The sequence below is a fragment of the Balaenoptera borealis genome (genome assembly GCF_965194805.1).
Source record: "Balaenoptera borealis genome assembly, chromosome: 5".
Classification (NCBI taxonomy): Eukaryota; Metazoa; Chordata; class Mammalia; order Artiodactyla; family Balaenopteridae; genus Balaenoptera; species Balaenoptera borealis.
This window is the reverse complement of record NC_138862.1, coordinates 110,391,599-110,419,327: the sequence shown is the minus strand read 5'-3', so window position 1 is coordinate 110,419,327 and position 27,729 is coordinate 110,391,599. Positions and strand designations below refer to the sequence as shown.

The window sequence follows — 27,729 nt, the reverse complement described above, 5'->3', positions numbered from 1 at the left end:
GACTCTTCTTTGCGGTGCGCGGGCTTCTCATTGCAGTGGCTCCTTTTGTTGCGGAGCATGGGCTCCAGGCATGTGGGCTTCAGTAGTTGCAGCATGTGGGCTCAGTAGTTGCGACACTCGGGCCCTGGAGTGTGCGGGCTTCAGTAGTTGTGGCTTGAGGGCTCTAGAACGCACTCAGTAGTTGTGGTGCATGGGCTTAGTTGCTCTGCGGCATGTGGGATCTTCCCAGACCAGGGATCGAACCCATGTCCCCTGCATTGGCAGGCAGATTCCTAACCACTGCGCAACCAGGGATGTCCCTATAAAGTAGTTTTAATCACATCTTTAAGGTCTTGTTAAGAAGTTACTCTTTTTCCACCTCCTGGCAAAGAGACACACCAGAGCACGCAGAAGTGATGTATTGTGATTAATAGAAACCAAAGCCATGGCTCCTCCAAGGACCATCCAGATTTAGAGATATCAGATGCTTGTCGACCCAGGAGAAATCTCTAGTCTTGACTGTGCAAAACAAATCTCACAGAGGAATGTCTACCTCTGGCTCTGTAAGAAGGGGTAATGGAAAACAATGATGTGTTTCTGGGTTGGCAGTTTGGCATTGTCAGTCTTCATCATAGAGGGGTGAGTGTAATCGTCTGTTACGAAACCAGACAGATACAGGTGTGCTTTTGTAGTGAACTGTGATTGATTTTGCCAGCTCAGCACCATTCAGCCGTCTTTTGGTAACAGCACTTCAGTCCAGGGATGGGTATGTGACTTGGGTTTGGCCAACCAGAGCACCATATCTGAAAGGGATCCAGTGATTAGTTCTGAGATAAATATTTTAGCCAATGGAAGCCCCACTGGCCTTTTTGTTAGTGCTAACTGGAAAGAGGCAGTTTCTTTCTTTTAAATTGGAGATGTAAGCCTGGAGCGATGGGTGGTCATCTTGCTACCACAAGAGGAAATCTTATCTGAGAAAGAGACAGACCTTGGGGACATCACTTAAGCACCTGTATTCAACTGTAGCAAGACTTTTCAGTTATATGTGCTAGTAGGCACATTCTCTTTTATCATTTTCCCCCCCTTGGGACAATTTGAGTTGGATTTTGATCACTTGCAACTGAGGGAGTTCTGATCATGCATCCTGATAATAGGCAGCTCTTGGCTCTGTGTGACGTCATGGTAGCCAGCCTCCAAGATGGCCCCCAGTGACCTTCACTTCCTAGCAGTCACATCCTTGAGTAGTCTGAATTAGGGCTGGTCTGTGTGACTAGAGGATGCAGCAGAAGCAATGGTGTATGACTTCCAAGGCTAGGTCAGAAAAATGCATTGCAGCTTCTGCCTTGGCAATTTGAGTCTCTCATTCTGGGGGAAAACCAGCCACAGTGTTGGGAGAACACTCAGGAAGCTCACGTGAAGAAGCCCACACTAAGAGCACTTAGGCCTCCTGCAAAGAACCAGCACCAATTAGCCAGGCATGTGCGTGAGCCACCTTGGGAGTGGACCCTCCTGCCCCACTTAAGCCCAGCTGACGTCTTGACTGCAACCTCATAAGAGATCCTGAGCTACAACTACCCTACCAGCTTGATCCCAAATTCCTGACCCACTGTGGGAAACTGAGAGATAATAAATAATTATTGTTGTGTTAAGTCACTACGTTTTGGAGTAATTTGGAGTAACACAGCATTAGGTAACTACCAGACCTCTTCTGCTATTTCTCACGCCCTGATCCTGATGAGAAAAACAGGATACTGTAACACATACGTCCCAGGCTCTTATCCCTCAAAGTCTCACTCTGTTTCTGAGAGTTGCCAGAAGGGAAGTGATTATCATAGTGGAGCCCCTCCCACCGTGGGCCCTCGCCTTCCTCAAGTGCCAGGCGCCACCATCACCTCTGCCAGGCAGCACCATCACTTTCCCAGGGGTCAGTGTCTCTGCCAAGTGACTGGCCCTGAGGCCTCCTCTATGGCAGCCCCCAATTCCCCATAGAAGAACTCAGGCCTCCTGGACGTGTGTGAGCTCAGGGCTCACTGTGTCCCCTGCAGGAATGACGCTGCTTCTTGTCCTGTCTCTATGTCACTTTAACCTTTGACTTGCCCATGAAGTTTGGAATGTGTAATTTTGTACACACCATATGATATCTCAGAGGTCCAGCTTGGCCATTTTCTCTTCAGTCATTGGAACAAATAACTTCTTCTTTGAAGCTGAGTAGCCAGATAGAATTTTCTGTGAAGACGAAAATGTTCTATATCTTCACCATCCAATACAGTAACCACTAAGCACACGTGATCACTGATCCCTTGAAATGTGACTAGTATGATATGAGTCGGATTTTTGATTATATTAAAATAGTCACATACGATGAGTGGCTTCTGTATCGGACAGTACAGCTTTAGATGCAGTGGTTGTCAAACAAAAAACTTTTCATCTTGAGCAGAGAGTCTGCACTAAGATCAATGTGACTTTAGAGAAATGCTTTAACTCCAATGTCTTAACCCAATTTTAATGGAAGTGGTTCCTTTGGGATTTGCTTTCAGAATTTCCTCCCACCTTCCCCTCAGGACTCAGACAGGAGCCCAGGACTGACTAATCCCTCCGTTCCTCCAGACATGCCAACACACAACTGAATCCCAGGGATGGGTGTGGCCCGCTTTCAAATGAATACCCTGCTACCATCAAATTTGGCATCTCAGGGTGGGAAAGGATCTGGAAGCTTATCTAGGCCACACTTCCATGGGCCCCTCACTGCTTATGATTGCATAACCGTTCACTGAGCAGTCCCAACTCTGTTGGGTCTAAACATGAAGTGGTTTTAATTTTTCCAATGACTACCTTCAAATTTGATTTGCTCTGAACCAAACAAAACAAACTAACAAAAGAGAAACAAAAAGCTTTTCCCTTAGCACATCTTGGGCAGATTCCATTACCCTCTTGTCACTTTCAGCCCATTAAAAATCCCCTTCTCATAATCTAATTCAGAATCCTATGCCAGCCTACTTCTCTGTTAGTTTTAAGATCCTCCAGCCTGTTGGAGTGGAAAGGGGTCGGGAAGAAGGGACCACATTGTTCCCTGATCTGGGAGATCCCGACCGGTCGGTGAGGCCTCCTCTGCCACCTCTCAGCTCTGCCCTGGGTGGCCGACCACACAACCTCTTGCTGCTGGGTTCCTTTACCAGAGGGCAGCCCTCTGGAATGGACCCTGGCGAGAAAGCTCGAGACCAGCAATTTCTCTGGGTACTGACCCCCTGCCACCATCTCTCACGCAGGCAGGCAAAGGGGGAGATCTGCAAGTCCACAGCCCAAGCTGATGTCCACTTGGGGAGGGAGATGCTCTCTCCCCTCTTTCAGCAGTGGCCCCCCTCCCATTTCTCTTGCCTGGGGCAGGGGTGGACTGGGGCACAGGGAGGGAATCACTCCCTACTGTGAACCGTGCCCACCGCTGTCGACTTAGACGCCTCCTGCTCTTTTCCATGTGAAAAGAAGCAGGAAGGTGGTAGGGTGGACGTTGACTATGGAAGCCTAATATGTAGCCTCTTAGAAAGGGCGAGGGGGAGGGGAGAGGGTTGTAGTGTGGCTTTTGGTTGCTACTAATTCTTTTTTTTTTCCCAGGGTAGAGATAATATTTTATGTCATACATAAATGCACACAATATGACTAAACTATGAAGGGCTGGCCCTGGGGTAGTAGGCACATTCAATTCTCACAAGCCAGGCCAGCGGAAACAGTATGTTTTGGGGGGCTTAGGGGTGGAGGGTCACCTGGAGCAATGAAATATATTAAAAAATATTCTTGTGGCGGGATTTTTGAGGGACTCCTCTGCTTAAACATGCTAAAAGCATACTGCTTAATTTATACATTTATTCAGAATGTATTGACCCCTGAATCCATCCTCAGAGTGTGAAGCATTTAGCACTTTTTTTCAGGTGGGACTCTAAATGCCAGTTCCAGAGCGCCAGGAACACCCTCACTTCACCCTCCCCCTTCCTGATTTGGTTTGGTTTAAGTGGTCTTGAGCAGGAAGAGTGGATGTGCAGGGATCTTGGTGAGCCACTGGATGGTCTCAGGTGAGCTGCTGGCAGAAGGGCTGTAGACAGAGACTGGTCTGGATGCCCAGAGGCTGGACAGAGACCCCAGCATGAGGCAGCAGCTGTCCTGGTGTCCTCACAGTGGGCAGGGGCTGCCCTGCCCCATGAAGGGCCAGGCAGAAGGGCTCCCAGTATGCTGGCCCAGGCCAGAGGGTTAAGCTCTTTGCTAGAATCTGCTGACTCAGAGATGCATAGTAGAAGTTCCAGCCTAAGTGACAGAAACCTCTGGGCTCAATATGCCATTTATGGGGCATAGGGTGGCTTAGTGACCAGTGGTGGCTAAATTTCCCTGGAAGCAAACCCTGAAGGGCATGTCTAGGGGCAGAGCTGGAGGCTGGGCAGGATGGAGCTGGTCAGTTCACTGTGCTTCTTGGGAGTGGACGTTGCTCCAGCACTGGGGTGGCCTGCACTCGTTACCAGGACGAACCCAGCTATGGCTATTCTTGGTGACCTGCACATCGGTTCATGTACACAGACACCTGCAGAGGCCAGGAAGCTGGGAGTGATGGCTCAGGACTGGCACCAGCATCAACCTGCCTCTTCTCTACCCAAACCACCCCTGTGTCCCAGACACGTGAACCCTGCCCCCACCCCACCCAGGAGAAAACACTCCTCTGCCTTTCTTTCCATTTCTCTCTCTCCCTCTTCCTTCTTCCTTTCTGTTTTAAGCCCAGCATAAAGGGACAACTTACTCTATACCCACCATTCACAGGGAGGCTTGCTTCGTGGATTTCAAGGTGGTTTTCTGAGCTAGCTTGTATTTTGAACTATGTTGCACTTCTCTCTCTAAAGAAAAGAAAAAAAAAAAACCAAATTGAGTCTCCAGGACTTGGCTCCAACAGAGTACCTGCTCCCCATGCACACTTGAGTAAGAGAAAGGAAAAAACACCATCGCTCTTAAAGTATTCATCTCCAGCCGGCTTTTGGCAGTCTTTTCTCAGCCTGAATATGTCCCTGTTCTCAATACCATCTGTTCTCACACACCTGCAGCATTTAAATAGGCCAAACGTTCCTGTGACAGGTAATAGGAATGATTTCTATAAGCAACATACCCTGTAAAGGAAATGTGGTTTCTTTAAACTCACTGGGTTCTGAAATTTATTTAGAATATATAGGGAAACCATCCCAAATGAATTCTTAGTAAAACATATAAAGCATAATTGTCTTGTCTCTTTATTAAAAAGAGGATATAGAGCTGAAAGCTGGGTCAGCCATTTTTCTCTTTCAACTGTTTTTTCCTTGTGGTTTGGCTAACTTTCGAAAGACTTTTTTTTTTTTCTAAAAACAATATTCTATTGATTCTTAAAAGATGAGAAGGTTTCACTCACTGCATTCAAGTTTACATTTTCATTAGAATTATGGTGGCATTATTCATCGTTCATTTTCTCACAACAGAGACACAACACAGTATGGTCCCATTTTATTTATGAGAACACTGAGGCATGGAAATTTAGGAAAATTTCTCCAAGGTTATATAACAATTGATTGACCTAAGATTTTAAGTCATCATGCTGTCCCAAATATTTAAGCAGTTGTGCCACTGTTGACTTTCTGACTGGCTGAGATATTTTCCTTTAGTTCTTGATGTCAACCCCTTGACCAATGTTATCAATTTAAATTCTCTTACAGTAGGTTCAGATTGATAAGGATATTAACTGGAAGTGTCTTGTTTTTTATAGACGCCTAAGGAAATATGTAAGTAGATGTGGTCAGATTTTTGTCCCAATTTAAAATATATTGTATCAGCATTGATCTTACTGGCAAATCATATTTCTAATGCTTCTGTTTTAAATGAGAGGCCTTTCTAGCCTCCTGGAGTAAACATGAAAGGGAATAATCATTTCAAGGTGCTCCCCTTCTCGTTGCTTACCTTCTATATGAATGGATCTTCTTTTATATTGTTTTTTCATGTGTATCATTAACATCTTGTCTGTGTGTTCCTGCATTCTTTTCCTATTTGATTGTCTTTGTTTCTCCTAAAGCCACTCAGATTTTCCCTCTTTTTCTACAGATGCATAGCCAACTGGCTTTCTCTCCTTCTCTCTCCTTCTCTCTGTTTGTTTTTGTTTATTTTTTTTTACTTTTCTTTTTCTTTAATCTGTAGTGTGTACCCTATAACAGGATCAGGAGATTTAGGAAACTGCATTTTTGGCCTTGGTCCCATGGGCACCAACACAACACCTCCAGAGAGTAAAAGTTTGTGCACCCCGACTGCTCCAAGTTCTCAAATATTCAGGCCAGCAGTGTAGGTGTGAGCTGGTCATTCTTGGTCATAGCTGTAGGAAGCTAAGGCCTAGGTGCCTTTGCTGGGGATGGGGGGAGGGGGTAGAGTGGGGTGAGCAGCTCCAGGCAGCTCTCTTAGGCCACGTGCTCCCCTGGAAACTGGTAAGAATGTTTTCTTTCCAGAAACTTTTTGTGTGGCTACCACGTTGTGGCACCTGAGGAATGTGGGGCTTTGCCTCACTTATTTGCCTAGTTGCTGTCCTTTGACCCAACCTGGGAATGTTCTGACCCAATCTTGACTTCTGTGAGCCTCCATTTCACTCTTTTATATAAAAAAAGATACTGTAAAAATCACCAAATCGCTCATCTCTTAATTTAGGCTGTGGAAGATCAAGACCACAGCCTGGCGAAATAAGGAGTGGCCTGAAGCCACGTGGACCACTTGGAAGGCACAGACACTATGGCAAATTAAGTGCAAGCTAGTGCGGGGTGAGGGGGAATATTCAGCACTAGGAGAGACACAGAGAGAGAGAGAGAGAGAAAACAAATGTTAGGATTGAAAAGCATCTGCAACCCATCAAGTCCAGTAGTCCCACAAGCTTTTCTTAGCACAGGGGAGGACTTTGCTCTCTTAAAATGACCAATAGAAGGAGGTGCTGGAAAAGGAGGCTTTGCAAAAAAATGTATTTCTGGTCTCCAGGTTTATGAGCCACTAGAAATTTCACCTTCTCCCAATCCCCAGTTTACAGGTGATGCCCAGGACAGGGATGTGAGTTTTCCAGTATCTATGATCATTTAGGGCAGAACTAGAATACAAATTCCCCCAGCTTATTGGTTCATTTCTCCTTCTAGTGCAACACAGAAATAATGTACCAGGACTGTGCTTGGGGGTTTGAGAGTGAGGGAAGAAAGCATTCTGCCAACAAAATAATAAGAGCTAAAGTACTAAGCAAAAGCCCACTGTGTACACACTACTAAATATAAAATCAATAACCAACAAAAACCTACTGTACAGCACAGGGAACTATACTCAATACTCTGTAATAACCCATGAGAAAATAATCTGAAAAAGAATATATATAAAACTGAATCACTTTGCCGTACACATGAAACTAACACAACATTGAAAAACAACTATACTTCAATTTTTAAAAAAAAGATAAATAAATATTTTTTTAAAAAGCTCACTGTGAAAGGGGCAGTGGGAGATGAGGAGGTGAAGGCAGATCACCCAGAATACTATTTGTTCCCAAACTCAAAAGCATTCAGAGGCCAGGCATGTCGCACAGATAAAACTAACTTGATCCAGATCTGGGGAATTATTGCCCCAAGTATGTTTATAGCCCCTGCTTCCTCCTCCTTGCCTTCCAAGACTTGGGCTGGCTTTGATGCATGGAGGTTAGATGGATTCCCTGGGAAGATTTAGAGACCCAGAGCCCAGGAGATCACTACAGCTCTGTGTTCCTAGCACAGAAGTGAGGGTAGGAATGTATGATGCAGCTGTCTTTTGTGTTTAAGGAAAAAAAAAAAAAAAAGGCCTGGGAAACCCTTAAAGAAAGAATATTTTAGGTCAAATATTAGGAAAAACTTGCTAAAACTCAGAGCCATTCCTCTGATGATCTGGGAGCTTCCTTCTCTGCCATATTCAGATCACGATTTTTTTTTTACAGCAGTGCAGCAGCAAGGCAGAAACTACCATTCTGCCGAACAAATTCAGGTCAATCTTTTGGGTTGTCTGTTTTGTTTCTGCACTTTAAGAAATCCATTCAGTACATATAGCAGGCCAGTAGCATGACTGGCCTTTTCCCCAGTTTGAGTCAGCCCTAAGCATCGCTGCTTATAAGGAACAGGATCCTTTTTTAACCCTTCAGATGGTGCCAGGGCAAATTCCTCAGTGTATTCATGAGTCAAGGGACAGCATATCTGGCATGGAGATGTCTAGCAGGCTGAAATTTCTGGGTGGCTTTTCCCACTGCAGGGATTCAAGCAAACCATTGTCATTCTTCCCTCTCTAGCAAGGGAAAGGAAAATCCCAGCTCTTAGAGCATTAGTTCTGGCTCAAGAAGATGGGTTTTCTTTCCTGGAAACAGGGTCTGGCTCAGAGTGTGATGCCCTCGGAGTTGGTGCTTTGTGTTGCCAAGATGCCTGCTTCTGGCAAGCTACTGGAGAAAGAGGCTGCTTGAGAGAGAGGGTCTTGATGCCCCTCAGAATTACACAAAACCTCCATTATTTCATAGTTATTTAGCATGAAAGAACTTTTATCCCATGAGAAAGGCTTAGACAACTTCACGAATAGGATTATTTTAAGAATTATAAACAGAAATCAGATCACGTTAAATAGTGGATTTCTAAGCAGAGTACCAGTTAAATTGCCTAGTGGGCTGAGTAGGGAGACAAAGAAGTTAGTTGTGGATTTGCAGTGTTGTGAGTGTGTCTATAACTGGCAGCACATGAACTGGGTAAGCCAATTTCCTGTGCCCTCCAGCCAAGGCCTCACAAACACCTCAGCACCTGGACACTCCTAAGACTCCTCTGTTAATGGCCCCATGTGATGCAGCCACTGGGTCAATAGTGAAGTTGACCCAGATGCAGGGGCCAGACTGTGATGTAACACAGAACTGAGTTTCTTCCAGGCCCTTGCAATAATCACTTTATATCCAGAACTTTTCCTAAGAGGTTTCATTTACCAAATTATCATCCACTGTAGCAGTTCTCCAAGTGTGGTCTGCGGACCCCTGGGGAGTCCAAAACCATTTCAGGTGGCCCACAAAGTCAAAACTAGTTTCAGGATAATATTGGGTGGGCCAAAAAGTGCCTTCAGTTTTTTAAGTAAAAATAAAAGACACACTTTTCATTTTCACCAAGAACTTTATTGAACAACATATTCACCCTTTGTTCCACTACCTCCTGCCATTTTTCAGGCAAATTCATAATTCCATCTTCCCAAAACTTTTTATCCTTTTGAGCAAAGAACTGCTCCAGATGCCTTTTACAGTCTTCCAGGGAATCGAAATTTTTTCCATTAAGAGAATTTTGTAAAGACCAAAGTCAATGGAAATCCAAAGTTGCAATGTCTGGTGAATATGGCAGATGAATCAGAACTTCCCAGCCAAGCTGTAACAGTTTTTACCTGGTCATCAAAGAAACATGGTCTTGAGTTATCCTGATGGAAGATTATGAGTTTTCTGTTGACTAATTCTGGACACTTTTCGTCGAGTGCCACTTTCACTTGGTCTAATTGCTAGCAGTACTTGTTAGAATTAATCATTTGGTTTTCTGGAAGGAGCTCATAATAGAGGACTCCCTTCCAATCCCACCATATACACAACATCACCTTCTTTGGATGAAGACTGGCCTTTGTTGTGGTTGGTGGTGGTTCATTTCACTTGCCCCACGATCTCTTCCGTTCCACATTATTGTACAGTATCCACTTTTCATCTCCTGTTACAATTTGTTTTAAAAATGGAATGTTTCATTATGTTTCGGTAGAGAATCGCATGTGGAAATATGGTCAAGAAGGTTTTCTTCACTTATGTTGAACCCAAACATCAAAGCAATTCACATAACCAAGCTGGTGCAAATGATTTTCAACACTTGATTTGGATATTTTGAGTATGTCGGCTATCTCCCATGTGGTATAACGTTGATTGTTCTCAATTAATGTCTCTATTTGGTCACTATCAACTTCAACTGGTCTACCCGACGGTGGAGCATCGTTCAGCGAGAAATCTCCAGCACGAAACTTCGCAAACCACTTTTGACACGTTCGATCAGTCACGGCACCTTCTCCATACACTGCACAAACCTTTTTATGCATTTCAGTTGCGTTTTTACCTTTCTTGAAATAATAAACATAATATGCCAAAAATGATGTTTTTTTTCTTCCATTTTCAATATTAAAATTAAAACACAAAAATTCACCAATTTAGATAGGTCTTTTTTTAAATGCACATTGATATGACAGCTGTCGCATACAATCTAATGAAATTGTTTCAAATGAAGTTAAAGACAACTATGTGGTACTAGAGCCATCTTACAGAAAAAAACTGAACAAACATTTTGGCCCACCCAGTAAGGTGCCATTTATCTTTTTCACTGTGTTGACATTTACACTGATGATACACAAGCCATGGTGGAGAAAACCACTGGCGTTTTAGCTCAAGTCCAGGCAGTGGTACCAAACTGTACTAGCAGTTATTGCATTCACTGCCACACACTCAAAGTGCCAAAAAAAGCCCTACCGGTTTCATTGAAGAATGTCCTTGACAAAGCCATTAACATTACTCATTGTATTAAATCTTGACCTTTAGGTTCACATCTTTTTAATATTCTATGTGAAGAAATGGGAAATAAACATAAAGAACAAGCATAAACAACAAATCTCTCTGAAGAAGAGAGATTTTTTTCCCATTTATGGCTTTCTCTTAGGAAACTGAAAACTTTTTCTAGATTGCCCCAGCCTGCTTACCCTCATATTTCATTGACCTGAATCTGGTCTCATGTCCATTCCTGAACCCATCCCTGGCCAGAAGGATGGGCTGTGCCTTTGACCAATCAGGTCCACTTCTCGGGTGGGGTCAAGCTTCCCTGAGGCACAGGCTTGACAGGTGAAGGGCTGATAACTGAACGAAATCATCGGGGCTTTGTTAGGAAGGGAAAAGGGAGAATAGAGGCAACCAGTAGGCCATCACACAGGGTTCACTACATTCAGTACATGGAAGTCTAGAACAGTGGGTCCCAATGCTGGCTGGCAGACTGGCTACGTAGAAATCACCTGGGAGCTTGTTTAAAAATATAGCTCAAACTGTGCTGTGCATATGAATTACCCCGGGATCTTATTAAAATGCAAATTCTATGTTTGTAACAAGTGCTCAGATAATGTAGCCAACCACTGGTCAAAGAACCCCACTTTGATTCGCAAAAATATAGATTGCCCACTTCCAAATTACTTAGTCTCCTAGGTGACCATGGTTAGAGAATTGGGTTCAATGTGATCAAACATCAACAATATCAAGATTGGCCTTCATTCATTCACTCATTCATTCATTCATTCAATAAACATTCATAGAAATAGAAACCTCTACCCTGCCAAGTCCCGTGCTAATTGTTGAAATCACAGTCCACATTCCGCTGGGGAGGGAAAGCAGGCAGATCTACAAGCAGATGTTGTTAATATAATGTGAGAAATGCTCTAATAAAGCTATGTACTGTGATCGAGGGACAAGGGACAAGGAGTGACTCACTGGTGAAGGTGAGGTGACAGGTAGGGAAGGTTGCACAGAGAAGGACATATAGCTGGGCTTTCTTTGGTGCCCAGAGTGAGAAAACATGGGTGCATAAAAGCATGGAAATATGAATGGACAAAGTACATTCGGGCACAGTCAGAAGGTCTCTCTCTGTGTCTCATGTACAGGCTGAGGCAGGGGTGGAGAAAGAAAAGGTCAAAAAGTTTGGCTGGGGCTAGATTATGGAGAGGCCTTAAGGGCTGTCCTGAATCACTCCGTAGCTGTTCTCACGCTTGCTCCTTAGAAGCACCTGGAGAGCTTTAAAAAATCCTGCTGCCCAGGCCACACCTGAGGTCAGTTAAATCGTACTCTAGGAGTGGGGGAGGGTGGCAGGGAGGCAGCATCAGTACATTTGAGAGCAGGTGGTGCAACGTGCAGCCGAGTTGAGAACCACAGCGCCTGCTCGACCTGTTTGCATAGAATACGCTCTTCAGCGTGGATACAGCCCATCCTTCCTAAACGCACTTTTCATTTCAGTTTGATATTCAAAATCAGAATTATTAAAAGGCTTTTATGCCACAGAGGCCATGTGATGGGCATTGGAATGGCGCTCCCCCTGCACAGGGGCCTGTGGGGCGCGGGTAGATGAAGCCTGCCCTTTGTTCTCCTGCCTGCGTCTGCGAAAGCTGATCCCTGCGAACCTGCAGCCAGGCAGAGGGCACCGCTTTCCCTCACTAGCCGAGACCACGGGGATCTTTGACTGGATGAGTGTGCAGAGCGTTTGCGGAATGAGAACGCCTCCCCCGCTCCCTTGTATGAACTGAATACCTACTCGGGAATTGGGGCATATTTTTATTTGATGAGATGAAAAGATGAACTCTCCATACCGTGTAAAGCTGACAGAAGAATCTTTTTGTAGGCGCTTCACAGTGTGAATTTGGAATGCCTGCCCTTGGTTTTGATCTCTGTATACAGCTGCTAAAATGTTTTCGTTAATGAAAGTTTTCCCTTCTCCCTTCTCACCGTTAAAGTCCCTGAAGTAATCTTGAAAGTGTCCAAATGTTGCTCTGAAACTTTTGTAGTGGTTGTCCCCTCAAGCTGCAGAATTTCTGGAATGTTTTGAATTTAAAAAAAATATTTAAAACTGTCCCATGTATAAAACATAAACACAACTCAAAAACAGCACTCCAAACTTGTTTACCATCCGGCTCAGGCCTTGTTTTTAGTCAATAAAATATTCAGGCATCTTTAATGGAATGGAACAAGTTCTTCCTGTGGGAGACAATGGAGACTGGAGACTGATGTATGCAAATAACACAGCCCAGCAGGTTCCTGGGAATGCACGCCTGGCTTTGGGCTGACTTCGGTTTGGCCTTAATGCCTATTTTGACTGTGTCCTGTTTTACAATTCCCCACCCAGCACATGGGAGGTGAAGTGCTGCTTTATTTTCCGAATTAAACTGTCTTCCAACAAGCCTCCTGGGGTCCCCTCTGCTTTCCCTCAGAGAGGCCCCCCAGATGAGGGAGGCACTCCATCTCTCCTCCGCAGCGATTCGCAGGCCTTCGCTGCATACTTTTTAAATAATTCACCCAGCCTCTTCCCTTCGTGATAGCCCAGGCTTCCCCAGAACCAAAGGATGTGTAATCACCTTGAAAAGAAAAATAAAACAAACACTTATCTGCAGCTCTGACTCAAAAGAACTGGATTCTATGGAAATTACAGGCTTTCACTCTGGCTGTGCAGATGTGACCAGGAATCCCGCCGTAGCTAATGCAGGAGGGGAGCTGGCCTCCATGTGCATAGAGTGCCAGTTTGTGGGTGGCCCGGGCCGGCGGGGGCAGCCAGCTCCGCCTGGATAGGCCTGGACTGGGTTGAGTCCCTGAGCAGGAAGCCCGGCTGATGCCTGACCACTTACAGGGAGAATATGTAATTAGTAAACAAAACCCCAACAGCCTCCACCTGGAGTCTGCACTTCCACAGCCTCAGTGGTGCATGGCCTCCCATTCCTGTGGCTGCAGCTGCTCCGAGCCAGCGCCTGGCTCTCCCAAGGCCCCGCTCGGATACAAACAAGCTGGCCTTTGATGACAGGAAGGGAGTGGAGTTTTAATCTTGGTTCGAGGAGATGTTACCTCCCTCTTTGTGGATCAGCGATTGCTTTCAAAATACCGGGAATCATTATTTTACCTTACAGTAAGGGTTATTCTGTGCCATGATTAATTTAGCTAAGGCTCTTAGAAAACAGTAAAAGCTGAGTGGCCTTATTAGTCCCCATTTTAAGAAGCACTTTAACATCCCTGGACAGCAGGTCTGATGAGAAGTGCTACTTATCGTGACACTCACGCACCTTCCTTCTTCTGAGCTGATTCTCACGGGGCTTTTTAGTTCCTCTGATGAAAATGCACTGGTTCCAAATGAAATTTTTATCTTTAAAGAAGATCAATTTCGGTTTCTAATGAAGGAAAAAGAAGAAATCATTTCATGCTAACTAGGAGGGAGACATCTTGCATTTTGGAGAAAGGTGGAACAAGGGTTTGGGTTTAAAGTTTAATTAGAAAATGTCTGCTGAAAAGAAAAACTCAATTTGAAGCTTGCTCACAGCCTGGGGACCAAGATTCAAGCTATTCTCATCTCTTCTCACTGTCCCTTGCCCTTCCCTTCTTCATTCCCTACCTCTCTCTCTCTCTTTCTCTCTCTCTCTCTCTCTCTCTCTCCCCCACCCCCAGTGAGGAATAGCACAGGGAAGGAATGAGTCTTTACAAAACACAGCAGTACATCTTGGGTGGTGCAGAAAGGCAGGGATTACAAACGCAGGGGATGGGTTGGCAGAGAGAGGCACCTCGCCCCAGCTCTGTGGATTCCACATTCTTCCCCGAAGGGAGCGGCCCCTTTGCCTGCAAACCTATACCACCAGCAGCCAGGGGGTCAGCAAGTGCCCTGAGAGCTGAGTTTCCAGAGTTTTCTGGAAACCGGTCCAAGCTGTACCTCTGTCACCAAGGATGTACCAGGATGTGTGAAACGCTTATTCCACTTGACAGTTTTTAAATTGCCATTTATATGTGCTTTTAACTTTTATTTAATAAAGGAACAAATGTTTTATAATAAAAGCCCACTTGGTGATTAAAATCAGTTTATTGATGGCTAAAAAACACAAGGAAAAGCTGATATAAATCTTTATGAGGCCCACAGCTGCTTGTGGACAATCCCTCCGCTCCCAACCATGTTTTCTCTGAAGCATGGTGTCTCTCACTTTCCCCCAACTTTGTTTTGGCCTAGTAATTCTATCCTGTTGCACAATTGCTCATCCTTTATCCTCCTGTTTTTGATTACCAACTGTTCTTTATTTTAAATGTAGTTACTGGCTAATTAAATAGAAATTAACTACATTTAGAGACAAGGTTCCCAATTATTGGATTATTGCTTCTTCCTGTGGCAAATATTCATTCTTCTTTAGGCAGTTCTGACAGCAGAAATCCCAAAGGCAAAGTCCGACACCCTTTGTCAAGGCCCCTTAGGACAACTACCTGCTATACCCAGAGTTTCAGGAAGTAGGGATGGGATGCTCTTTTCACCCATTAGGACCTAAGCAAGCTGGGCTGTAACCAGAGCTGTTTCCTGTTGTGATTCGGTTAAACCATTTCCGATTTAAGACTCTCCTACCAGAAGGTCAGGTTTATTTCACAGAAGAAGGGGGAGAAAACCATCTTCTGATTTTCTTCATTGTTGGAGACAGCTGGAATGCATCTTCCTTTCCACCAAAACACTGAACACTGTTTGGTTGAGTGACGCAGAGGCTGGCTCCCTTCCTGGGTTGGGTGGAGCATGTGGACCAAATCAGTCAGACTCAGGGAACAGCTGAGCTGAAGACTTCCTACTTTCAGGTCAGATCCATTGTGCTAATCACCTAGATAATCTGATATGGATATCATTTATTCTAAAATGAGAACAAGAAACACATCGGTGACAGAATTCAATAGTCCAAGCCTTTTTCAATCTTAACATGTGCTTCTGTAGATTGCACAGATATATATAAATTCTGCAGGGGTGTGTCTCCTCATTAACATTGCCTTCTCATCAGGAGATGTCTTCTCCTGTCTTTGCCTATTGTTAAGCTACCCATCTATCAAGGTTCAGTTCAGGCCCATCTCCTCTTTCATGAAGACTTTCTCTAAGATACTGAGTCAAGTCCCAGCTCCATTACTTAATAGCTGTGTGGCCCTGAGTTAACCCTCTGAAGTTCTCTAGTTCTTATTTTCCTAATAAGGAAAATGGGGCATTAATGTTAAGATCAAAATGTTTAATAAGTGTGAAGAATATTGTTAAGTTCTACACAGATGTGAGACACCATTATAATTCCATTATGACTCCTTATTATTGCATCCTAGAATGCTATTTTGGGCATTCATTTTATCATACCTTACATCATTACTTAATTGTTCCTGATATGCCTGTCTGTTCTCTCTTTAGGTTGTAAATGACTAGAAAGTAAATAATCAAAGATAGATTTACCTAGAAGGGGGACACAACCTTGTTTATAATGGCAAAAAATGGAAAATTGCCTAAAAGTACAATATAAGGGACTGGGATTGGTTTTAAAAAGTAGATTACATATTCATTTAATGGAATACAGTTTGGTCATTAAAATGAAAGGGAAGGACGTAAAGAGCTAGAAGGAGCATCACTCTTACAATGAGAGTAATTAGATTATCTTCAAAATCACAACTTTTCTATGTTAACTTATCAAAGAGCTGAAGTTGCAAAGCAAACAACAGATCTAAATCCTAAGAAGGGATAATGTCTGCGGAGAGAAAGGGAATGCAAAGTACTCACTTGGGGTAGATGCCACCAGACACCAGTAAGTGAGTTCAAATAAAATAGCTGATAAGTTGGTGAAGATGGAATACAGGCTGACAGACAAGTGTGAAACCCCTGAGGGCCACAGAATTTATGGGATTCTATACTTCTTTCAGGCTCTTTCTCCACAACCTTTACAGATGCTCACAGAAAAGATCAGAAAGAGCCCTAAGTTGGGTCCATCATGTTGAAGACCTAGGAGAGTGGTAGAGCCATTTTGTGGGAGGGACAAGAAATACTTGCTGGATCCATCTTTCCTACTACCAATAGGGAAAAAAAAGCCTTAATCTGCAGAAGGAAAGTGCACCAAGCACTGTTGCCCTTAGGGCATTGGAGAAAACTCATTGCAAATGGGTGAAAGGAGACAAAGGAAAAAATCAGGGAGGGATAGGATTACACACTGGGCCCACAAACACAGCCGGGGTAGGGTAAGAGAACTGAAAGGCCATACATATCCCATATGGTGCAGGCCTAAGACTGAGGCTTATTCAGAACACAGAGAATAGATTCCCACACCACACTTCTCCCACTGCAAGCTAGCAATAACAAGTTATTTGAATAACAAATAACAGTAGAATACCACTGAGAGAGAGATGGGAGAAAAATAAGAGCAAGCAAAGAAACTCTTGCTGAGGTACAATGCAGAGAACACCTAAAATTCAGAATCAAACAGACGTTGTTCTGGTAAATTCACTTCCAACCTAATCACTAGGTATCTCTGTAAGAATTTGAAGCCTGTGATGCATTGAGGATAAGCATAGCAATCCAAACCTAGAATGCTTCAAGCCACTACATTAAAGGCTAACAGAAGGAGGGCACCCTCATATTAAGGCTTAAAAACTACTTACTCAAGTCTCTACTAACCTACACAAGATGATCAGCTTTCAACAGAAAATTACCAGGCATATGAAAAGGCAAGAAAAAATACACTCCAAAGAAACAAAGCAAACATCGGAACCAGATACAGTTATGATACAGATGTTGGAACTATCTGACAGGGAATTTTAAATAACTATAATTAATATGTTAATGGCCCTAATGAAAAAGGTGGACAACATGTTAAGATCAGATGGTTAATTTAAGCAGAGAGACAGAAACTATGAAAAAGAATCAAATCAAATCAAAATGGTGGAAATGAAAAACACAATAATAGAGAAAAGGATGCCTTAGACAGTTTCATTAATAGACTCAGACAGATGGGGCATGAATCAGTGAACTGGAAGGTAGGTCAATGTAAATTACCAAGAATGAAACACAAAGAGAAAAAAGAGTGGGAGGAAAAACAGAGCATAATACCCAAGAGTTACAGGACATTATTAAATATTCTAACATATGCATAATTGGAATCCTAGAAGTAGAAGAGAGAGAGGGGGGCACAAGATACATCTGAAGAAATAATGACCAAGAGTTATCTAAACTTAATTTAAACACTAAACCACAGATCCAAGAAGTTCAGAGGGCATAAAAGTAGGATGATACAACACACATACAACACACCTAGCCATATCATGAGATTCAAACTGCTGAAAACCAATGACAAAGAAAAAAATTTTAAAGGAAGCCACAGAAAAAGAAACATTACATACAGGGGAACAAAGAAAAGAGTTGCAACAGAACCAGTGCAAGCCAAAAGACAGTGAAGTGACATCTTTAAAGTACTAAAAGAAAAAAACAAAACAAAACAAAAACCTGTCAACCCAGAATCCTATACCCAGTAAAAATGTCTTTCAAAAAAGAAAAATACTTTTTCTGACTTACAAAAACTGAGGGAATTTATTACTAGAAAACCTACTCTATAAGAAATGTTAAAGAAAGTTCTTCATGCAAAAAGAATATGATATTGGACTGAAGCTTGGATCCACCCAGAGAAATGAAGACCTTGTAAATGGAATAAATAAATGAAGGCAAAATAAAATTCATTTCTTTTCTTATTTTTGATTGCTCTAAAAGATAACTTTTCAATGTTGGAAACAATGATAGGGGCAATGTAGTCTGTGTTCATAGCACATGTAAATGTGAAAGGCATGAAAATAATAGCACAAAGGATAGAAGGGAGGAATTGAGACTATATTGCTGCTAGGTCCTTATACAACACATAAAAGAGTATAATATTTGAAGGCAGGCCAGATTAATTAAAGGTGTATATTGCAACAAAAAAACAAACAACCCAATCCAAAAATGGGCAGAAGACCTAAATAGACATTTCTCCAAAGAAGATATACAGATTGCCAACAGACACATGAAAGAATGCTCAACATCATTAATCATTAGAGAAATGCAAATCAAAACTACAATGAGATATCATCTCACAACGATCAGAATGGCCATCATCAAAAAAATCTAGAAACAATAAATGCTGGAGAGGGTGTGGAGGAAAGGGAACACTCTTGCACTGTTGGTGGGAATGTAAATTGATACAGCCACTATGGAGAACAGTATGGAGGTTCCTTAAAAAACTACAAATAGAACTACCATACGACCCAGCAATCCCACTACTGGGCATATACCCTGAGAAAATCATAGTTCAAAAAGAGTCATGTACCAAAATGTTCATTGCAGCTCTATTTACAATAGCCAGGACATGGAAGCAACCTAAATGTCCATCGACAGATGAATGGATAAAGAAGATGTGGCACATATATACAATGGAATATTACTCAGCCATAAAAAGAAATGAAATGGAGGTATTTGTAATGAGGTGGATGGAGTTAGAGTCTGTCATACAGAGTGAAGTAAGTCAGAAAGAGAAAAACAAATACAGTATGCTAACACATATATACGGAATCTAAGGGAAAAAAAAAAAAAAAAGGCCATGAAGAACCTAGTGGCAAGACGGGAATAAAGACACAGACCTACTAGAGAATGGACTTGAGGATATGGGGAGGGGGTGGGGTGAGATGTGACAGGGTAAGAGAGTGTCATGGACATATATACACTACCAAATGTAAAATAGATAGCTAGTGGGAAGCAGCCACATAGCACAGGGAGATCAGCTCGGTGCTTTGTGACCACCTAGAGGGGTGGGATGGGGAGGGTGGGAGGGAGGGAGATGCAAGAGGGAAGAGATATGGGAACATATTGTATGTGTATAACTGATTCACTTTGTTATAAAGCAGAAGCTAACACACCATTGTAAGGCAATTATACTTCAATAAAGATGTTAAAAAAAAAAAAAAGGTGTATATTGCAAACCCTAGAGAGACCACTAAAAATATTTTTAAAAGAGGAATGAGTAATAAGTCAACAGGGGAAATGAAACAGAATAATAAAACATTCTCAATTAACACAAGAGAAGGCAGGAAAAGAAAAAAAGGACAAAGGGAACAAGTGAACTCACATTAATTATAAAGACAGATTGGTTAAAAGTAAAAGGACGAATGAAGAAAAATATGCCATGCAAACACTAATCAAAAAAAGAAAAAAAAAGCTGGAGTAGCTATGTTATCAAAGAAAACTTCAAAACAAGAGATATTATCAGGGATAGAGAGGTATACTACATAATGATAAAAGGTTTAGTTTTCCAAGAAAATGTAACCAATTAACTTGTAAATGCACCTAACAGCACAGCTTCAATAGACATGAAGCAAAACGAGATGGACCTGAAAGGAGACATATACAATTACCTCTCAGTAACTAATAGAAGAAGCAGACAGATAATTATCATGGAAATAGAAGACCTGAACAACACGATTAACAATCAGACAAAATTGACATATAGGACACTCCACCCAACAACAGCAGAATACACTTACTTTTCAACTACACATGGAACATTCACCAATATGTACCATATTCTGTGAAATAAAACAAACTTTAAAATATAGAAGCCACTCAAAGTATGTTCCCAGACCATAATAGAATTAAACTAGAAATCAATAATATAAAGATATCTGGAAAAATCCCCAAATATTGGAAATTAAACAACCCTCTTCTAATAATCTATGAACCAAAGAGAAAGTCTCAAGGGATTAAAAAAGAGTTTTAACTGAAAGAAAATAAAAACACAACATATCAAAACATGTGGAATGCAGCTGCAGTAGTGCTTAGAGAGAAATTTAGGAATTAAATGCTTAGAAGAGAAAAAAGCTCTCAAATCAATAATCTAGGCTTCCACCTTTATAAACTAGAAAAAGAAGAGCAAAATACACTTAAGTTACACATAAGCTGAGGAAAGAAAATAATAGAAATTAAAACAGAAATCAACAAAATTAAAAACAGAAAACAATAAAGAAATATTAATGAATCCAAAAGCTGATTCTTTGAAAAGACTGACAAAATTGATAAACCTTTGTCCAGACTGACCAAGAAAACAAGAGAAAAGATATAAATTACCAACATCAGGAACAAAGGAGGGGATATCATTACAGACCCTACAAATATTAACAAGATTGTAAGGGTATATTATGAACAACTCTATGCCCAGAAATTTGACAACTTATATGAAATGGAATCCAAGAAAGACACAAATTACTAAAGCTCACTCAAGAAGAAACTAGATAAATCGACAGTCCTATATCTATTAAAGAAATTTAATTTGTACTTTAAAAACCTTCCAAAAAGAAATCTCCAGGCCCGAATGATTTCACTGTTGAATTCTATCAAACATATAACAAAGAAATAATATAAATTTAACACAACTTTTTTCAGAAAACAGAAATGACACCAGAATTGCCCTAATACCAAGGCCAAAAAGAACAACGCGAAAGAAGAAAACTACAGAGCAACAACCCTCATGAACATAGATGAAAAATAATTCTTACCAAAATGTTAGCAAATTTAATGCAGAGAATATAAAAAAGATAATACATCACGGCCAAGTAGCATTGCTCACAGGAATGTAACACTGGCTCGATATTTGAAAATCAGTCAATGTAAGGCACCGTAATAACAGACTAAAGAAGAAAATAGATGCAAGAAAAGCATTTGACAAAATTCTACCCCCATTCATGATTAAAACTCTCAGCAGACTAGTTAGAGAAATTTCAGAAACCTAACAAAAGACATCTACAAAAAGCCTTTGCCTAACATCATACTAAATAGTTAAAGACTCAATACTTTACCTCTAAGACAGAGAAAAAGGCAAAGATATCCACTTTCACTACACCTATTTAACATCATACGGGGACTCCTAGCCATTACAATAAGACAAAACATGGAAATAAAAGGCATGTCATCTCTATTCACAGTCTCTCACAACAAAGAATTATCCAGTTCAAAATGTCCATGTAGAAATTTCCAAATAATCTACACAAAGGCTCTTAGAACAACTAAATGAGTTTAATAAAGTCTCAGGATACAAAGTCAGTAAACAAAACCATGGTATTTCTATATACTAGCACTGAACAATTGAAATTCAAAATTAAAATAACAATACCATTTACAATTGCGCCAAAAAACCCAACTTAGGTGTAAATATAAAAAAATTATGTGGGTCCTGCATGATGCAAAGAACAAAATACTAAAGGAAAAAAAAGTAAGAAGACCCAAACTAATGGAGAAACAGATCATGTTCTTGGATTAGAAGATTTAGTATTATTAAGATGTTACATCTCCCCAATTCATTATATAGAGTCAATGCAATTCCAATGAAAAAATCCAGCAGGCTTGTACATAGGTATTGACATGGTGGCTTTAAAGTTTATATGGAAAGGCAAAGAAACGAGAATTGCCAAAAAAATTTGAAAAAGAATAACAAAGTTGGAGGACTCACATTATGTAATTCAGTGTTACTGTAATGCTATAGTAATCAATACAGTGGTTATGGAGAAAGGATAGACACATAGATTAATGGAACAGAAGAGAGAGACCAGAAATAAAACCACATAAAACCATTGTAAAGCAATTATACTTCAATAAAGATGTTAAAAAAAAAAAAAAAACCACATAAATACAGTCAACTGAGTTTTGACAGTAAGGCAACTACAATTCAACAGAGAAGACAGTCTCTTCAAACAAATGGTTCTAGAACAACTGAATGTCCATATGCAAAGGGAAAAAAAACTCCTCAGCCTGTATCTCATACCTCACACAAAAATTAACTTAAAATGAATCATAGGCTTCCCTGGTGGCACAGTGGTTGGGAGTCTGCCTGCCAATGCAGGGGACACGGGTTCGAGCCCTGGTCTGGGAGGATCCCACATGCCGTGGAGCAACTAGGCCCGTGAGCCACAACTGCTGAGCCTGTGCATCTGGAGCTTTTGCTCCGCAACAAGAGAGGCCGCAACAGTGAGAGGCCCGCGCACCGCGATGAAGAGTGGCCCCCGCTCACCACAACTAGAGAAAGCCCACACACAGAAACGAAGACCCAACACAGCCAAAAATGAATAAATAAATAAATAAAATGTGGGCATAAGTTAAAAAAAAAAAAAAAATGAATCATAGACCTAAAATATAAAGCATAAAACCGAAAGCCTTCTCAAAGAAAACACAGGAGAAAATGATGTGCATGGCCTTGGATTAGGCCAGTGATTCTGAACAAAGTCACCTTTATAAGCCAGGGGACAGTTGGCAATGTCTAGAACGTTTTTGATCAACATGAATAGGTGGCAGGGGTGGGGGAGGAGGGAGTTCTACAGGCATCTAATGGGTAGAGGCCAGGGATGCTGTTAAACGTCCTACAATGCACAGAACACACCCTCACAGCAAAGAATTATCCAGTCCAAAATGTTCATAGTGCCACCGTTGAGGAAGCCTGAGCTAGGCGAAGAGTTTTTGAGATACAACAACAGAGTCATGATCCATGAAAGAAAAAAAACTTAATAAACTGGACTGTATTAAAATAAAAAAATTTTCTCTGTAAAAACTTCTGCTTTTGATTAAGAGAATGAAAAGATAAGTCACAAACTGGGAGAAAATATTTTAAAATCATATTTGACAAAGGACTTATATCCAGAATATATAAAGAACTCATAAATCGTAACAATCAGAAAACAACCCAATGTGTTAAAACAGGAAAAGAGCTGAACGTATACTTTACCTAAGAACATATTCAGATGAAAAACAAGCATAAGAAAAACACTCACCATCATTAATCATTGGGGAAATATAAATTAAAACCACAATAAGGTACCACACTATGCCTATTAGAATATTTAAAATGTAAAAAACCTGGCAATACCAAGTGCTGATGAGGATGCAACATGGCACAGCCACTTTGTGAAACAGTTTGGCTGTTTCTTATAAAGGTAAACATATACCTACCACGTGACCCAGCAATCCCACTCCCAGGTGTGTATCCAAAAGAAAAGAAAAGAAAAGAAAACATTCGTACCAAAATCTGTAAGTAAATATTCATAGCTGCTTTAAAATTGGAAACAACCTAGATGTTCTACAAACTGTGGTACATAATAGAATACTTTCAGCAATAGAATAGAATGAACTACTGATTCACAAAATAGCATGCATGAATCTTACCTGCATTTTACAAGGTGAAAGAAGCCAGACCCAGAATTGTTGGGTTCTATTCACATGGCGCTCTGGAAAGGGCAAGATCGTAAGGAGGAAAACCAACGAGTAGCTGATGGATCAGGGGCTGTGGGAGTTGTCTCTACAGGAATAGCAGGAGAAACTTTGGGTTGATGCAGTTGTGTATGGAATGATGGTTGATAATACTACTCTATGCATTTGCCAAACCTGATAGAAACATACAGCACAAAAAGTGAATTTTACTACAGGTAAAAAAAAAAAAAAAAAAAAATCTACCAGGATGTGGGAGAAAAGATGGAATGCAGATGGTGACAAATGCATTTAACTTATTATAAATGGATCACATAAGCACACTGAAGGGGGATGGGGAGAAAAGGAGCCAACCTAAGTAACTTTAGATAAACAGTGTTTTGATTTGATGCAAGGCTAAAGTACACAAACACTGCACTTCAGTTGTTTCTCACAGGGGGATGGGCTAGGAATTCTGACACTACTTATTTTGTATAGTTGGATTAAACAAATAGCTAAATATATTGTAGATAATCAGAGTCAGGTCTCTCACTATTGGAGAAAGAAGTTAACACATAAGAAAACAGGGAAGGCTGTGATGACTCCTGTGGTGCTCAGCTGGATTCAAAGGTATCAATATGCACCCATGTTTTAAATGTTAAATTTGAAAAAGTTTTAAATATATACAGATAAATTGGTACAGAAATATAGATATGTGTGTATGCATGAGTTAATGTATACTTACACACACACACACACACACATTCCTGGCTCTATCTACTGAGAGGGGTTAGAAGCAGCGACACCTCAGTAACAAGGTGAACACCTAACTCCTGATGGTATTGGTTTCTAAATACCGCCCTCCAATGTAAGAGATCAGGGATCTTTGGAGAACTGTTTGATTCCAGGGGCTGGGGTAGTTGATGATCCTGGAGCATCTGTGGTGTTTGAATGTACGCAGTACAGAAAGTGCATAGGAACCAATCTGAAAGAGCTCCCAATAATCAAAGCTGGAACAATTTGAACAACAAAATAAAAAGCAATAGTACAATATTAGATTTTAACAAAAAGAATAAAATAAATGTTCACGAGTCCACATGGATATAAATGATTAAATAAATATATGGGAGAGAAGGAACAGCTCTTCCTCAGAGAAGAATACCGATAAATAAATACAGAAGGGGACATGAGGGAAATAGAAAATCACCACGAAAATACACAGTAATTGTTGCTGAAGGCAAGATCCACCAAAGTATGCTAAAAAGAATAGACAAATATTTAAGTAGAAATAGCTCTGCACTATTTTTACCATTCTTCTTTAGATCCAAAACTATTTCAAAAAAAATTTTTCTTTTAATAATAATGAAAAGAGAAGAATATTTAGTAACATGGAAAGATGTTTATGATTTATTAAATTTTTAAAAGCAGTATGATTCTAATTTTGTGTACAGCTACACACACACACACACACACACACACACAAACCAAAATAATTTAAACAAAAGTGTGAGAAATATCTATCTCTTGGTGGTGGCAATATAGGTGATTTAGATTTCATTTTATTACTATTGTTATTATAATAATTATTATTATTGCTTATCAGTATTTTCTAAAATTTTCTACAATGACCATGCATTAATATTAGAATAATAAAAATATATTTAAAACACTCCTTGAAGGATGTGTTACATGTCTTCTGTACTTCAAGTTGTGTTGAAAACAATAGTGGGTACTGTCAAAGTGAATTCTTGAATTGAAGCACTGCCTTGCTATTCCCTTTTTTTTTTTAACATCTTTATTGGAGTATAATTGCTTTACAATTGTGTATTAGTTTCTGCTTTATAATAAAGTGAGTCAGCTATACATATACATATATGCCCATATCTCCTCCCTCTTGCATCTCCCTCCAACCCTCCCTATCCCATCCCTCAAGGTGGTCACAAAGCACCGAGCTGATCTCCCTGTGCTATGAAGCTGCTTCCCACTAGCTATCTATTTCACATTTGGTAGCATATATAAGTCCATGCCACTCTTTTACTTCGTCCCAGCTTACCCTTCACCCTCCCCGTGTCCTCAAGTCCATTGCTATTCCCTTTTGCAACATAGATAACTATCCCCCTAATTTATATTCATATACAGCACTTATCTTAGTGCTCTGCACAAAATACTCAGTAATAATTGAATTATAAATATAGATTCTGCTGTATTTAAATTAGTATAAAGTGAAGTACACCTGAAAAAATAAGTAACATATCTATATCACCTGATAAATAGAAATAACAGAAAACATTTAGAGCTAACTATGTAGTAGCATACTGTATGCTAGGCACTATTCTAAGCACTTTACATGTATTAATTTATGTAATCCTCACCACAACTCAGGGGTTTATCCCCATTTTATAGATGACAAAATCTAGGCATAGAGATTAAGTAATTTGTACAAAGTCACACAGCTAGCAAGTAGCAGGCAGCAATATAAAGCACTTCTATATTCATTATCATTTTACTTCTCACAGCAATTCATTGAGTTAAGTATCATTACCCGAATTATCAGATTTATAACCTGAAGCTCACAGAAATAGGTGACTAGCCTAGCTGAAAGTGACAGGAGTGGGACACGACCTCAAAACCCATGATTTTTCAGCTATATCATGCTGTCTCATGCATTAACATGAAGTAGGCAAACCAAAACAGGAAACCACCAGAGAACTGTCAAAACACATCTCCAGTGGAGAATTCTAAACATGGATTAGTTCTTTCCCAAGTCTGCTTAAATTTCACACCATCCACCTGCATGTTTTTTTCTTCTCTACCAGCTGAGAAGGTGACATTTCCTGTTCTCTGGTTTAAATCAGAGAAGCTTGCAATACTATAATCACCAATGAAGCTACATATTAACTTACAGAGATTTTTTGTTTTCTCCTTTAAATTAAAGAGGCAGTGAAAGGTACAATCTTGCTTCTGTTTCCAGATCTCTGAGAAAGTCATTGTGGGCATTCTCCGGCAAAAAGAAAGTAACTTCGTTTTTTAGAGAATAATGCCCTGTTGACAAGTTGGCAGGGCTGCCTTGTTTAGAAAAGAATGTGCAGAAAACCTGAAAGATAATTAACATGTGGTGACCTAACAGCATGCATCAGGGCTGTAGTATGCCTGGCAGAGGCAGATGTGGCCACACAGTTCATTAACACTGTATAGTTTGTTTAATTCCAGTTGGGCAATTAGAGAATGGTCTAGAACCTAGATAGAACCCCAAATAGACTCTCTGATCTCAGCTGCAGTGGTATGGCTCTAAGCCACCACCTTGGGCCCCAGGAGATTAGACCAGAATTCCTCATAAACCTATTTGCTTTTCTTTGACAATATCATCTCTACATTGCCCATCATGATGGAGGAGAGCCATTGCATAGATGGTTAAAACAAAGGAGAATTTTACAACTGACCTTACGGTGTACTACACAATGATTCCAGTATTAAGCTTACCTTTTAACTTACGTTTTGTGTCAATTAAAATCACAGGTGTTTCCAATTTTACAGAATGAAAAAATTTTAGTAAAATTGTTTATGAAGTGATTTTCTATTAATGTAATCCTGTTCTGCTTATGATTTAAGAAGACTAAAGATATGTTTCACTGGGAAGCTTCCCTGGTGGCGCAGTGGTTGAGAATCTGCCTGCCAATGCAGGGGACACGGGTTCGAGCCCTGGTCTGGGAAGATCCCACATGCCACGGAGCAGCTAGGCCCGTGAGCCACAACTACTGAGCCTGCGCGTCCGGAGCCTGTGCTCCGCAACAAGAGAGGCCGCGATAGTGAGAGGCCCACGCACCGCGATGAAGAGTGGCCCCCGCTTGCCACAACTAGAGAAAGCCCTCGCACAGAAACGAAGACCCAACACAGCCAAAAATAAATTTAAAAAAAAAAAAAAAAAAAAAAA

At 40.9% G+C, this 27,729-nt stretch overlaps 1 long non-coding RNA gene across 1 annotated transcript; it reads left to right on the top strand.

The window, feature by feature from the left end:
• On the top strand, positions 1-27,729 carry LOC309629961. Its single transcript, XR_014245330.1, has 2 exons — positions 1-18,502; positions 19,542-27,729. It is a non-coding gene; the product is annotated as an uncharacterized lncRNA (long non-coding RNA).